Raw genomic sequence first — 16,370 nt, 5'->3', positions numbered from 1 at the left:
ATGGGAGATACAGGATCCTTGGCTCTAGGTGGAGCTTTGGCTGTAATAGCTGCTTGCTTAGGAATGTTCTTCCCATTGCTCATATCGACTGGTGTCGCGAGAACCGAGAGAAGAAACGAATCGGAAAAAGAGTTGTGATCGAGAAATAACGATTTGAGATTAACCAAACTGGAGAAATCAGGTATAGGTCCGGTTAAGGAAGTGTTTTAATTATTACTAAATTCTAATGAGGTTATTTTAGTAATTTTATATATTAAAAATTAGTTCTTAAGACAAAAAAAATGGATAGGGTATTTTTCAAATGAAAACTTATAAAGAGAGTATTTTTCTAAATTTACTCATAATTTAATTGGTTTTATTTTTATTGTCGTATTTAATATTAAATAAAATAAAAATTAAAGAAAATAGTACAAAACGCAATGAACTATGTTACTTGGATGAGACCATTGATAGCTCCTAATGTGCATATTACAAGAGGCGATATTGGAGTTTCGATGAGGACTTGGAACCTATACGAAGGAGCAAACAAGCAACGGTAATTGCTTATGTAGTGATTTATTCAAGCAGGACTGTAATCATTACTATAGTGAGTATCGAAAGCTTGTTCAAAATTGGTAATCAAAATCAGGGAAAATGGGTAAAAGACCCTCAATTTTTTCCAAAAACATGTAAAAAACCTTTAATTTTTGTGGGGTTAAACACTTACCTTTTTTCAAATGGTAGATAACCCATGATATTTATAAACCAAATAAATACCAAATTCTAGCTCATTTTGTTTATATTTTGTTCGAATTTGTTCTAACTTTTCAAGTTTTGAATTTAAAATGGGTCTAACTTGTTAACATAATTTTTTTTATAAACTTTTATGATCAAACCAAATAAAATTTTGCTAACATAAATCCATATTCGATTTGGTATAAAAAATTGTATATCACTCTTACTATTACAAAATTAGTTTGGTTTCACATTGATGAATTTCTATAACTCAACCGAATAAATATTTTTTAAATTTTATTTTCAATTATTATATAAAATTGTATCATATTATTCATATATAACATACAATACTTACTTTTGTCCAAAATTGAATCAGACCTAAACTCGACTGTGGATGTCGGATTCACATACTCAAGTATTTATTTATTTGTGGGTTAAAGCTCTCAAGATCAAAATACAAGACACAAAATGTATGGAAAATAGTATCAAAATGTAATCAAAAACGTAGAGAGAAAATAATATAGTATTGGCTTTGTAGCAAGAATTCGATGTACCAAAAATAGTGTAATTTCTATAAATAGCTTGACTCGAGAGACAAGTTGCCTACGTACCCGAAATGGGATCAAGCCTAAACGTATTTCGAATACAAAAAAGAGAAAGTATTTAGTATTTTTTTGTATAATAATATTCTTAAAGGGTATCTAACATAGAAGACAAGGATCTCTATTCTTGGAGTTTTCACCTCTCTTTTATTGTCTTTTTCCTCCTCCTAAGGTGCTATTACTTGGCCATTAATTATAAAATTAACTTACAAAATAACTTTTATGGTAATTATTTCATAAACTTGAATGACAAGTTTATTTCTTTGATCATGGCAATTAATCCATGAATTGAATCACACATTAATGTCAAGATTTTGTTGGTTTAAGCTTGAAGGCTAAACCGGAGTTTACTTGAACCGCAAGATATCGGTTTAATAAGATAAAGTTAAGATCTTTTAGGAGTTATCTAGAAGATTCATGAGAGTCCTAATCGAGTTAGGATTAGGTCTAAGTCTCGAGTCTATATAAGCACATACCGAGCTTGTGGTATAGCTTATGAGTTGAGAGAGAGATTTGAGTTTAAGAGAGATTATTGAGAGCTTTAGTTTTGAGTTATTTTTCTAAAGCATATTAATAAGAGAGTTATTCTTAAATCTTTTGTGTTCTTAACTTTCTTTTAAACTAGATTTGGTATCAGAGCTGTTGTGCTTTGTTTCTCAAACCCTAGAAAAACGAAGATCATCCGAGACCGAGACATGAGTGAGCTAGCCACGATGATTAACAAACCTAAAGAAGGAGGCACTACATCAATACAATGTCCAATGTTAAACACCTCTAACTACACTGTTTGGACTATGAGGATGAAGGCTGCTCTCCGAGTGCATAAGGCGTGGGAAACAATTGATCCTGGTTCCAGTGACATAGAAAAGAACGATATGGCCCGTGCCTTGTTGTTCCAGTCTATACCAGAGTCAATGATTCTACAAGTTGGAGAACACGAAACCGCAAAAGGTGTCTGGGATGGAATAAAATCTAGGAATCTTGGGGCTGAGCGAGTCAAAGAAGCAAGACTACAAACACTTATGAACGAATTTGATAGATTAAAGATGAATGAGAGTGATACCATTGATGATTTTGCAGGAAGAATCTCTGAGATATCTACAAAAGCAGCATCCTTAGGTGAAAACATCGAAGAAACTAAGGTTGTTAAGAAGTTTCTCAAGAGCTTACCTAGGAGGAAATATATTCACATAGTTGCAGCCCTAGAGCAAGTTCTTGATCTCAAAACAACAACCTTTGAAGACATTGTAGGAAGGCTTAAAACGTATGAGGATCGTGTGTGTGATGAAGAAGATTCGCAAGAAGACCAAAGCAAGCTCCTGTATGCTAGCTCGGATTCACAAGATGGAGGTAGAGGAAGAGGCCGTGGTCAATTCGGAAGAGGTAGAGGGAGATTTGGTTACCAAAACAGAGATTTTGCCTATCAACAAAGAGACAAGTCCAAGGTAACTTGTTATAGATGTGACAAAACAGGGCATTATGCTTCAAACTGTCCGGATCGACTTTTAAAACTGATCAAGATTCAAGAGACGAATGAGAAAGAAGAAGACGATACTCAAGAAGCAGAAACTCTTATGATGCATGAAGTAGTTTTCTTAAATGAGAAGAATATGATGCCAAAAGATTTTGAGACATGTTCTGAAAAGGCTTGGTATCTTGACAATGGAGCTAGTAATCATATGACGGGAAATCGTGAGTGGTTCTACAAGTTAGATGAGAAGATCACAGGAAAAGTAAGGTTCGGGGATGACTCGCGTATTGATATAAAAGGAAAGGGATCCATTTTGTTCATGAGTAAAACCAGAGAAAGAAAAGTTCTAGCTGATGTATACTATATACCTGACCTAAAAAGTTATATCATAAGCTTAGGACAAGCCACTGAAGCTGGATGTGATGTGAGAATGAAAAGAGATTACCTAACTTTGCTTGACCGCGATGGGAAACTGTTAGTAAAGGCGACACGATCAAGAAACAGGCTGTACAAAGTGAACTTGGAAGTAGAAGAAACAAATTGTCTACAGCTTATAGAGTCGAGTGATTCAAATAAATGGCATGCTCGTCTTGGACATGTTAACCTTGAAACTCTTAAAACAATGGTGGAAAAGGAACTGGTCTTGGGAATACTAGCTGCTCCGAAGGAAAAAGGAATTTGCTCATCATGTTTGCTTGGAAAGCAAACAAGGAAAACATTTCCAAAGAATGCTCTGTATCGTGCATCACAAAGTCTTGAGCTCGTACACGCTGACCTATGTGGACCTATATCACCTCCAACGGCTGCCAAGAAGAGGTATGTATTTGTCTTAATCGATGACCACTCCCGTTACATGTGGACTATATTGTTAAAGGAGAAAAGTGAGACATTTGAGAAATTCAAGGCCTTTAAGAAGTTAGTTGAACAAGAGAGTGGTGGCAAGCTCAAAACGCTCAGACAGAGGAGGAGAATTCTTGTCCCATGAATTCCAAGATTTTTGTGAGAAAGAAGGCATAAATAGGCATCTAATCGCACCATACAGCCCTCAACAAAACGGAGTGGTTGAAAGAAGAAACATGACCTTGTTAGAAATGACTAGAAGCATCTTGAAACACATGAACATGCCTAATTATCTATGGGGAGAAGCTGTGAGAAACTCAACTTATCTCATAAACAGAGTAGGGACAAGAGCTTTGGTTGATCAAACTCCATATGAAGCGTTTAAAAAGAGGAAGCCAAGCGTAGAGCATCTAAGAGTATTTGGATGTGTAGGGTATGCTAAAATCGATGGACCACACTTAAGGAAGCTTGATGATAGGTCTAGAGCACTTGTTCACCTCGGGACAGAACCCGGTTCAAAAGCATACCGCCTTCTTGATCCGACAGCTCGAAGAATCATAGTAAGTCGAGATGTCATCTTTGACGAAAATAAAGGTTGGAAGTGGAGCAACTCGGAGATATCGAGTCAAGAACCCTTTACTCTCACTCTTGGAGATTTTGGTAATCATGGGATTGATGATATTGGAGATGATAAAGAAATAGAGGAGAACGGAGGAAGTGAGAATGGCTCCGATGAAGAGGAAGATGAAGAAAGTACTGTTGAACCCGAGTATGTTGAAACAGAGCAAGCACCTCCGGCGCCATTGTTGAGAAGATCAAAAAGGCAAATCCCAAAGCCAGCTTATCTAAGTGATTACGTGTTATTAGCGGAACTAGAAGGAGATCAACTGTTGCTTATGATCAATGGAGAACCGTGGGACTTCAAAGAAGCAAACAAGTCACAAGAGTGGAAGAATGCATGTGAAGAAGAGATCATGTCAATAACAAAGAATAACACTTGGAGTCTTGTTGATCTTCCTCTTGGAAGCAAACCCATTGGTTTGAAGTGGGTTTTTAAACTAAAACGTAACGCTGACGGATACGTGCAAAAACATGGAATTGATTTTGAGGAAGTGTTTGCCCCAGTAGCACGAATCGAAACAATACGTCTCATCATTGCGTTAGCTGCCTCAAACGGATGGGAAGTACACCACTTAGACGTCAAAACCGCATTCCTCCACGGAGAATTGAAAGAAAATGTGTATGTTACTCAACCCGAAGGCTTTGAAACCAAAGGAAGTGAGAGAAAGGTCTATAAGCTACATAAGGCTCTTTATGGATTAAGACAAGCACCTAGGGCTTGGAACACCAAGCTAAACGAAATTCTCAAGGAGTTAAACTTTGAAAAGTGTTCCAAAGAACCCTCTCTTTACAGAAAACAAGAGAAGAAGAGTCTTCTTATAGTAGCAGTTTATGTCGATGACTTGTTGGTCACGGGTTCTAGCTTGGAGTTGATATTTGCTTTCAAAAGAGAAATGGCGGGAAAATTTGAGATGAGTGACTTAGGAAAGCTCACGTATTACCTTGGCATTGAGTTGATCCAGGGAGAAGATGGGATCGTGTTGAAACAAGAGAGATACGCTAAGAAGATTCTTGAAGAAACCGGGATGAGTGAGTGTAACGCTAGTCAAACACCAATGGCTGCAGGTTTGGAACTTTCTAAAGCACAAAGAGAGAAACAGGTCAATGAACAAGATTACAGAAGAAACATTGGGTGCCTTAGGTACTTAATTCACACACGGCCTGATCTCTCATTTTGTGTTGGCATTTTAAGTCGTTATTTGCAAGAGCCAAAGGAGTCGCATGGAACGGCATTGAAGCAGATCTTGAGGTACATTAAAGGAACCCTTTCTCATGGTCTTTATTTCAAGCGAGGAGCAGAGTCGGGATTGATTGGCTATAGTGATAGTAGCCATAGTGTGGATGTTGATGACGGGAAAAGCACCGCAGGTCATGTGTTTTATCTTAATGAATGCCCAATTACATGGTGCTCTCAAAAACAACAAGTTGTGGCACTCTCTTCATGTGAAGCTGAATTCATGGCGGCAACGGAGGTAGCCAAGCAAGCTATTTGGCTCCAAGAATTGTTAGCTGAGGTCATTGGAGCATCATGTACAAGGGTAAGCATATGGGTTGATAACAAGTCAGCAATCGCACTCACTAAAAGCCCGGTGTTTCATGGTAGGAGCAAACACATTCACCGAAAATACCATTTTATACGTGAGTGTGTCGAGAATGGTCAAATTGAAGTTGAACATGTCCCCGGTGAAGAACAAAAGGCAGACATACTAACAAAGGCTCTAGGAAGGATCAAGTTTAAGGAGATGAAAGATCTCATTGGTGTTCAAGACTTGGAGAAACTAGAGTTCAAGCTTAAGGGGGAGATTGTTGGTTTAAGCTTGAAGGCTAAACCGGAGTTTACTTGAACCGCAAGATATCGGTTTAATAAGATAAAGTTAAGATCTTTTAGGAGTTATCTAGAAGATTCATGAGAGTCCTAATCGAGTTAGGATTAGGTCTAAGTCTCGAGTCTATATAAGCACATACCGAGCTTGTGGTATAGCTTATGAGTTGAGAGAGAGATTTGAGTTTAAGAGAGATTATTGAGAGCTTTAGTTTTGAGTTATTTTTCTAAAGCATATTAATAAGAGAGTTATTCTTAAATCTTTTGTGTTCTTAACTTTCTTTTAAACTAGAGATTTGGCCACTTCCTTTGTGCAAAGTGGGTCCTCTTGGGATTCGTAAATAGATGGACCTTCGAGGTACTAAAATACGATGAGTTGGTTTTGAATCAATTTGTAGTACTAAGATTCGTGTTAGGTATCATCGTTAAATCTCTAACTCACTTAATTAACGTTATTAGGGTCAAATCAGACTTGGTAATATTGTATTGATTTGCATTTTCTTAAATTAGAGGGTAAAGTTACAAAAATATTTTCTTTGGAGGGTTTTTTTTTGCAAAAATAAAACATCATTTAATAATGTTTAAAATACAATTCAGCCAATCATAAAAATTAAAAAGAAAGACTCTAGAATTCAAAAAATCAAAATATCAAATAACACTAAAAAGAAAATAACATTAAAAACTACATCTTATAAAAAGAAAGCATAATCTTCTTAGACATATTATAATATGTCCACATAAAATCAAGACAAAATTCTATAAAAGTATACATATTTTCACCAATAAAAAAATCAAATTAATTAAAAATATCTTTAATACCGACTTCGCAAAACTCATTTCAATACAATGGGCTCAATTTCCAAGTGGCCTTCCCTTTCTTTCTTCTCTTAGAGCATCTCCAACAAGGACCTTCATTTTGAGGGTAGCAAACCCTCAAAATAAGGATTTGAGGGTCACTTACTCCAATGGCACAACCTCAAATTAATTTTGAAAATTTTTTGTATTTACATTATAGTCCTCAATATTAACAATAATCAGTTATAATGGTAAAAGTTTTATAAATAAATATAAAACCTACATTTTAAAAACAATTATGTCAAACAATATTAGAAAAAACTAAACTTTACATGATAATACAAAACTATATAGAAATTAGAAAAGAAACATAAAATAAAACATAAAAATGATTTATAAAATTACACATAAAATTACAAAATTACTCGATATAAAATATTTCCATAATGCTCACATACATAAAAATGATTTTTTTTGGAAATGTTATGTTTTTATATTTTAATAATTCTAATGTATTTGAATTTATATGAATATATTCGAAATAATTGAATTTAATAGAATTATTTGTAAGATATATAAAGTATAAGGACTAAAATGAAATATGAGAAAGATTTTGAGGGTGTGAATAGTGTACCCTGATGACAAAAAAAAAAAAAGAATAGTGCACCCTCAAATTTGGGGGTGCACTATTCATACCCTCAAAAAATAAGGGTTTGTGGGTTTGTTGGAGTTCAAAAAACCTTCAAATTTGAAGGTTTGAGGGCTTGTTGGAGATGCTCTTTAGGGGGGTTATTTTTTGATGGATTTTAATAGAATTGAAATCAAACACTAATCTAGTGTTATTCAACTAATGATTTTAAATCCAGCTTTAAAATCTGGTATTATTGGATCTTATATTTGTAAATCATATTTAATAGATTTTAAAGTTTGGTGTTATTCAACTAAAAATTTAAAATACACCATTAAAATCAAGTGTTATAAAAAACTAAAAGACTTGTAAAATCTTTGTATATTAAATTATTTGAAATGAAACCTCTTTGGAGTTTCATGAGTAAATCTATACTAGTTTTTTGCAGTCACTTTTGAGTCGGGTGGGTAAAATTATTCTCAGATACTTTGGATACCTGACCCGTTTACAAATTTTAGTCATAAAAAATTTGTTGGATAGGGTTATATTTAACCCAACTGATACACCGGATATTCTTATTTAATAATTTAGATATTTAGAAGATTTGATAAAGATTTAGAATTATGATTCTCCTATCATCTTTGTTTGATTTGTTTTAAACTGTTTTAAATCATCATATAATACATAAAGTAAAAAAAAAAAAAAATTCTGTATATATTGTTATTCAAAATTTAAAAACAGACATATATTATCCTTCTTACAAAAAATGTGTGTTCAACGTTCCACATCGATTAAAATATTTAGACAATGATTTAAAATTATATCATAAATAAAATCAACATTAATAAAATAAATGGTTTTTTTGGTGGGACGGGTTTGGCGGGACAGGTTTTTGAATAACCAATAATAAAAAAATAAAATATCATTAATCCGCCACTTCAATACGGATTAAATCCTTAATGTTTGCAATACCACCAATATTAGACATATCAAATCAGTCTTTTTTAGAAAAGATTGTATAAAACCAAATATTGTCCCGTGGTATAATGTTACTTAATAACAATTATAAACTATAAAATATAAATGACTTAGAGAATGATACAATTTGCAAATTTTTATATTTAATAAATAATCGTTAAAATTTTAAAGTTATTACTTTTAGAAAACAAATCATGGGATATGTTAAAAAATTACAGGATGGGTTATATTTCAGAACGAGGTTATATGGTGGACGAGTTTGAATCAATATTTATAGAATATTAAAATATCATTAACATGCCGCTTTAATACATATTAAATCTTCAGTTTATTAAAATATAAATGTATTAGAGAATGATACAATTTGTAGACTTTTATATGTAATAGATAATCATTAAATTTTAAAATCACTACTTTTAGAAAACAAATCACGGGACGGGTTAAAAAATTATGGGACAAGTTATATTTCAGAACGGGTTTATATGGTAGATGGGTTTGAATCAATATTTATAAAATTTTAAAATATCATTAACATGCCACTTTAATACGGGTTAAATCCTCAGTTTATTAACAATTGTCCCGTGACCTCGTGGTATACCGTCACTTAATAAAAATTATAAACTACAATTTGCAAAATTTTATATATACTAATTTTATAAAACAATCATCCCGCGGTGTACCGCGGGTCAAAATCTAGTTATTAGAATTAATATCTAAGATATACTACAAAGATTTTAAAATCCACACAAACATATTCTTAAAAACGTTTCCCTTAAAAACAATATCGCAAAGCAAATCTATACTATATAAAAGTCGAGGCTATAAGCTTCTGAAGCCGTCCACATAGGATATAGAACGATACTATATAAAAGTCGAGGCTATAAGCTTCTGAAGCCGTCCACATAGGATATAGAACGACCAATTGTGAATAGACATCTCATTAATTAACATTTTTTACCCATCACTTTAATTAACATTTTTAAATTTTTTTTTATAATAAGATATTTATGAAAAGGAAAAAAAACATATGGAAATAAGAAAATGTAAAATTCAATTATCGTAATATAAAAAAATAATATCATTATTAGTCTCAATATGTTAGCTTCCAAATAAATTAAGAAAATTTTCTAATTCTAAAATAATATAATTAATTGAAATTGGAAAAAAATTCGAATATAAGAAGAATTTTTCCAAAAATTAACAAAAAGGTATTACAAAACAACTAAGAAGAAAATTTTCCAAAAGTCTGAAAATGTTAAAGTTTAAACGAAAAGGAAAAATTAATGACGTAAAAGAAAACTTCTTCTTAACAAATAAATTAAGAAAATTTTCTAATTGTAAAATAATATAATTAATTGAAATTTGGAAAAAAAATTCGAATATAAGAAGAATTTTTCCAAAAATTAACAAAAAGGTATTACAAAACAACTAAGAAAAAAATTTTTCCAGAAGTCTGAGAATGTTAAAGTTTAAACGAAAAGGAAAAATTAATGACGTAAAAGAAAACTTTTTCTTAACAAACAAGAAAAATAATAAAGCCCTAAATTCTAAAACAGTGGTTTATATATAAATAACCATCTATGGACCATTGATCGTTGAAAGTTCAAACGAAGAATTTATTGACTTACTATGACACATACAACTTCTCCACCTTCAACTACCTCTTGACGAGCTTGAAAAAGGCTTTTACTAACAAGGAAGGGAAGGAATTTTTGAAGAAGAAATATGGAGCCTATGAAAAGTTTGGAAGGTAGGACACGCACTGCTTTGACAAAATCATAAGAGGATGGAAAGAGACAACGTATGTGAAAGATTTTTTCACAAGAAGGTGAAGTGAAGAGGGATTAAGGTGTGTATGGTCTGTGAATTTTTGAAGAAGAAATATGGAGCCTATGAAAAGTTTGGAAGGTAGGACACGTACTGGTTAGACAAAATCATAAGAGGATGGAAAGAGACACCGTATGTGAAATATTTTTTCACAAGAAGGTGGAGTGAAGAGGGATTAAGGTGTGTCTGGTCTATGAAGCGTTAAAGCAACGATGACATGAATGTATTGACGATAACACGATGGCAGCAACCACAAAGAAAAACGTAACCGTCACGAATGACTATGCCACAATTACGATTGCTTGCTAAATTTAATAATTCTAATCTTAGTTTTTTCAAAAATTTAGTTGCTTTTTAGAATTTAATAATTAATATGTAATGTCCACCTTTGCTTTTCCTTCCGCATATATATAGCTTTGCTTTTCCTTCCGTATGTTTGATGTCGAATTTCATTTCATTGACTTATAATTAGGCATGGGAAAAAAACCAATAACCGAATAACCAACCGAACCGAACCGAACCGAACCAAATAAAACCGAACCGTATCCAAACCGGAATTTTCAAAATAACCAAATGGTTAGTAAAATCCCCTATCCAACTAACCGAAACCTAACCAAACGGCTAACTGAAATATCTAAAAATTTAGAAAATATCCAAAAATAATACCTAAAACTATAATTATAAACTCAAATATTAATTATTTTTAGAATCAAAACAATCAAATACTTTTAGTAATCAACATATCCAAATGTTGATAGTTATATTTGTCAAACTTAAATACTCTCTTACAAAATTGAACCAAATTTTAATTTTCTTTCTAATTTTTTCCTTTTTATTGTATTTTCTTCGGTTAATTTTGGTTAGTTTCGGTTATATTTGGTTAATTTTGGTTGGATAAAAACCAAACCGAACCTTTTAAATTATCGGTTAGTTATAGATATCTATCTAAACATCTGAACCGAACCGAACAAAAAGGTAACCGAACTGATCCGATCCGAACTGAAATTCCTAAAATATCCAAACAGTTATTATATTACCATATATCTGAACTAACCAAAACCAATCGCAACCGAACCAAAACCTAACGGTTAACCGAATGCCCATGCTTAACTTATATAATACGTAATGTCCTACTTTGTTTTTACTTCATATTTGTAGCTTGGTGCCAATTCCCATTTCATTGACTTCACATGATTGGTGTAAGTTAAGAATAAAGAGTCTTAATGTGTCCGAAAAATTATTGAAACCAAGATTGTCTAATAGAAAAAATAGCATATAATCATTTTAAATGAAAAATATTAATTTAATAATTGATCTCATTACAAAAATGAGAAAATTTATTGAGCTTTAAAAAAGGAAACAAAAAACATTGACATAAATACAAATTAAAAAGGAAAACTATTGTAAATTGGTGGTTTAACACCATGATAATTGATATATTAAAACAATCTATACTATATAAAAGTCGAAGCCATAAGTTCTTTAGGCCGTCGTGGGATTTTAAATGACCAATCGCGATTAGCCACCTCACTGATTAATATTTTTAGCCATTACGTTAATTAACATTTTTAAATGCTAATATTTTCTATACTAAAATATTAATAAAAAGGAAAAGAAAAAATAATATATAGAAAAAGAGAATTGTGAATTTTTGAAACAACAACATATAGAAATAAGACAAATGTAAAGTATAGATTTCAGTACTATCTTTAGTTACATTTTACCAAAATTTATTTAATTAATAAATGCTGATGCAATATTTTCAAAATTAAAAGGTCATATAATAAGATCGATTAATATCTTTAAAGAAATAGAAATATTTTTTTTTGAAATTTTGAGAAGATAGTGATTAAAAATATTTAAAATGTTTTATTTTCTTTATTTTTACTTAAATTTCGTCGAAGAATAATAATCCCAAAATATTTGACTGCCTCTTTTTTCTGACCATATATCTTTCATAAAATTAAGGAAATAATTTTTAAATAGGCTGATAATGATGTGTATATATAGAAAAATAATTAATTTTTTCATATAGATATCGTCGGTTTTTTAAAAAGATCATCAAATTAAGCTCATATCAAGCTACTGCGTTTTAAAACTGTTAGGATAGTTTGTGGCGATATAAACTTATCACCGGCAAGCTTTCTTAAAAGAAAATTAGTCGGTAAGTTTGTAAAAACGTGCATGTGCTGTCGTTTCATGGTAAGAAAAACCACACACAACTTCTAAGTAGAAAATAAAAATAAAAAAGAGACGATATTTATTTTATTAGAGCAGAAAGAGTGCTTGCAAAAAGATAAAAAGAGTGATAGCTCTCCGAAAAAATATGAAAATGGAAATTCATATACATATTGAAAAGAATGTGAGAAAAATATGAGTTGTTAAAAAGAAAGTACAGATAAACTTATGCGCATACTTCTGTATAAATTCTTATCTTTAGACGAACTATACTAAATAATACCGTAAAGATAGACGAAGAGCAATAGTGAATTTGCAAATACCAAAATGAGAAAGTCGTCGAAGTTAGTCCCCATACAATGCCTCTGGTCTTGCAGTTGGGTTTCTCCGCCTAAAGCCAATTCATGAGATTCAATCAAAACATTGTACGTAAAAAAACTCGGTCATCCAAAATATCTAAAGCTAAAGAGAAAGCTATTAAACAAAAAAGATGTTACTTGTCATGCTAATTTTAAAATTCAACGAATTTAAGCTATTATTAACAATAACTAGACATATAAAAACATATATTTCAAAATTTTCAATAAATATTATTAGTCACACAAAAATTTACTAAAAATTCTAAAAATAGATCCACGCGTAGAGTGGGTTCATCACCTAGTATAAACTTTAAAGAATTGACTTTAACACCCCTTAGAGCATCTCCAATGGGGAGTTCTCAGCATGAGACTCTCTCAAATTGTTTAGTATAAATTTTGAGAAAATGTTAGATGAGAACTTTTGTTTTTTTGTTTAATTTTTCATAGTCCAATGGTAGTCTCTCTAATGAGGTTCTTTGAAAAAAAAAATTGTCAAATATTTGTTTAGTGTATTGACAAAACAGAGAATTAAATCAAATACTTGTCAAATACAAAATAGAGATTCATGTGTTAATTTGAGCAAAAACTTTGTCATATTTGAGCAAGAAATACATCAAATACTTGTCATATTTGGATTTTGATTTCAGAACACGATTCATGTTAACTGGTCTCTCATCATCTATCACCACCTTCCTCAATGCCATGGAACAAGCATAGTAATTAACCACCAGTTTACCATCAAACCCAAAGTTCTGCAATTCTCGAAAACCAGCACAATCTCAAGAACAACAGAAAGATTATCAAGCTTAAAGATCAAACAAGCCCATAGCCAATAAGCGGAATGTGTATACATTGGAGGTAATAAAATAGCCATCAACGGAATCAAAATGCAAGGAACAAACTAGACTAAAGCATATGGTCTAAGGTCATCGAAAAACCTGCAATTCATAACCTCATGAGAGCTTACTCTACCTCAAGATTGTAACACTAAAACCACTTGATAGTTTAAGGATTGACTTGCCTCCAATATAAATTGCTAACAAGACCAGCAAGAAGCAAAGGAACAATGCAATAGTCATCTAAATCAAAAACCAAGCAAAACCAGTGATCAAAAACAAGACAAAGCAAACAAAAGCAGTATCATAGAGTGAAGAGAAAGAGCAAGAGCGTACGGGAAGAGGATCCCAGAGGAGAGCAGCATCATTTGGGTGAAGATGATAGTAAGACGATCCAAAAGCAACAGCAGTCACACCGATGTAAAAGCAAGTCCATCCTATTTTCTCACCTCGCAAACTGTTTCAATACACAAAGACTTTAACTAATTTGAATCTGGATTTCACAAAGACGGAGTATATAATTACGAACCTAAAGCTGAAGTAATCTTCTGGGTAAAAGCAGAGGATGAGACCAATAAGGCTGATGATGAGGAAAGGGAATTTGGAGATGACGTTTAAAAATTTTGGAATCCCTGAGAATGGATTTGTAAGATTAAAACCCCAAAATTCGAAAGGGGATTTAAGAAGAAGATGATGATGATGAGAGAAGAGTGATAATTATACCAAGGAAGGAGCGTTGATCGGCAAATCCAAGAGATTCAATAGAAGAAGATAGTCAAAGAATCAATGACTCACTTTTCTGAACATAATTTCGGAGATTAGGTCGCCATTGTTGGGACCTGGGTTGACATAGAAGAAGAAGAGATTTGAGAACTATTATCATATTATGTATATTGGTTTAGTAGGTTTACTTAGTTGGTTTAACTTAACCGATTGTATAGCTGTATAGTTGTATACTATAAATACACTTGAACTGTAATCATTAATCAATAATGAGAAAATCATTTACAAATATCTGTAACATCTTTTCTCTTCTTCTTCATCGTAATATGGTATCAGAGCCATCAAAGCTCAAAACTCCATTGATTTCGACTTGATTTCTTCGTTCCGAGCTCAAATTCTTCTTCTCCGTTGTCTAATCTCTAGATCCAATGGTGACTGTAGCTCGTGCTCAACGAAAATCCACTCGCTCGAAGTCTGGTACAAGTTCTGCTACTCGGAAGCCGTCGCGATCCACCGGCGTTGTTGATTCACCTCCGAATTCTCCTCTAGTTACTAGATCTAATGTTTCTGGAGCTTCGCGAGCTCAAACAACATCGGAATCTCCAGATCCGACTCAATCTCCTTTCTTCATGCATAGTGCCGATCATCCAGGTTTAAATATCATCTCTCATCGCTTAGATGAAACGAACTATGGTGATTGGAGTGTTGCTATGCTTATCTCTCTAGATGCTAAGAACAAAACTGGATTCATAGATGGAACTCTCACTCGTCCTTTAGAAACGGATTTGAATTTTCGTCTGTGGTCTAGATGTAATAACATGGTCAAATCCTGGATGCTTAATTATGTTTCTCCTCAGATTTATCGAAGTATTCTTCGTATGAATGATGCTTCGGATATATGGCGTGATCTTCACAGTCGTTTCAATCTGACTAATCTTCCACGCACATATAATCTTACTCAAGAGATTCAGGATTTGCGTCAAGGTACATTGTCTCTGTCTGAGTACTACACTCGTCTCAAGACATTATGGGATCAATTGGATAGTACAGAGGCATTGGATGAGCCCTGTACATGTGGTAAAGCTACTCCTCTGCAACAGAAGGCAGAGAGAGCTAAGATTGTCAAGTTCTTGGCTGGTTTGAATGAGTCTTATGCGATTGTTCGAAGACAGATCATAGCTAAGAAAGTTCTCCCTAGCTTGGCAGAGGTGTATAACATTTTGGATCAAGACAATAGTCAACAAGGATTCTCTAATGTTGTTGCTCCACCTACTGTTTTCCAAGTGTCTGAGACTGTTATTTCTAATAGCATGGATCCTACTATCTGTTATGTTCAAAGTGGTCCTAATAAGGGAAGACCAATTTGTTCATTCTGTAATTGGGTGGGACATATTGCTGAAAGGTGCTACAAGAAGCATGGTTTTCCTCTAGGTTTCACACCTAAAGGAAAGGTTGGTGATAAATTTCAGAAACCAAAACCTCTGGCTGCTAATGTTGCTTTGACAACTACAAAGTCTACTGATACTCAATCTAGTCTGGAGAACATGGTGAGCAACATGAATAAAGATCAAATTCAGCAATTCATTGCAATGTTCAGTTCTCAACTACAGGCTTCTCCTAGTAACTCTGTAGTTGCTAGTTCTTCTCAGTCAGAAAATCTTGGTATTTCTTTTTCACCTTCTACATATTCTTTTATTGGAATATTGATTGTTGCTCGTCATACTCTTGATTCAAAGACATGGGTGATAGACTCTGGAGCTACACACCATGTTTCTCATGATAGAAGTTTGTTTTCAACTTTGGATACTTCTGTAATGAGTTTAGTGAATTTACCAGCTGGTCCCACTGTGAAGATCAGTGGTGTTGGTACTTTGAGACTTAACAGTCACATTCTTCTCCAAAATGTGTTGTTTATTCCGGAGTTTAGATTAAACCTCATCAGTATCAGTTCTCTTACTGATGATGTTGGTTCT

General features: G+C 32.9%; 1 long non-coding RNA gene across 4 annotated transcripts; it reads right to left on the bottom strand.

Annotated features, from left to right (window-relative positions):
- Positions 1-12,650: 12,650 nt before the first annotated feature.
- LOC9301538 lies at positions 12,651-14,547 on the bottom strand. Of its 4 annotated transcripts, none has more exons than XR_002329062.1 (5): positions 14,398-14,547; positions 14,204-14,306; positions 14,011-14,131; positions 13,811-13,917; positions 12,651-12,870 (listed from the first exon to the last, which is right to left on the bottom strand). It is a non-coding gene; the product is annotated as an uncharacterized LOC9301538 (long non-coding RNA). The 4 variants fall into 4 exon arrangements; XR_002329061.1 differs by lacking the exon at positions 12,651-12,870 and adding an exon at positions 13,413-13,590; XR_002329063.1 differs by lacking the exon at positions 13,811-13,917 and having other exon boundaries at positions 12,653-12,870.
- Between the last annotated feature and the right edge of the window lie 1,823 nt (positions 14,548-16,370).

Source organism: Arabidopsis lyrata (assembly GCF_000004255.2).
Source record: "Arabidopsis lyrata subsp. lyrata unplaced genomic scaffold ARALYscaffold_8, whole genome shotgun sequence".
Classification (NCBI taxonomy): Eukaryota; Viridiplantae; Streptophyta; class Magnoliopsida; order Brassicales; family Brassicaceae; genus Arabidopsis; species Arabidopsis lyrata.
This window is presented reverse-complemented; position numbering and strand designations above follow the sequence as displayed.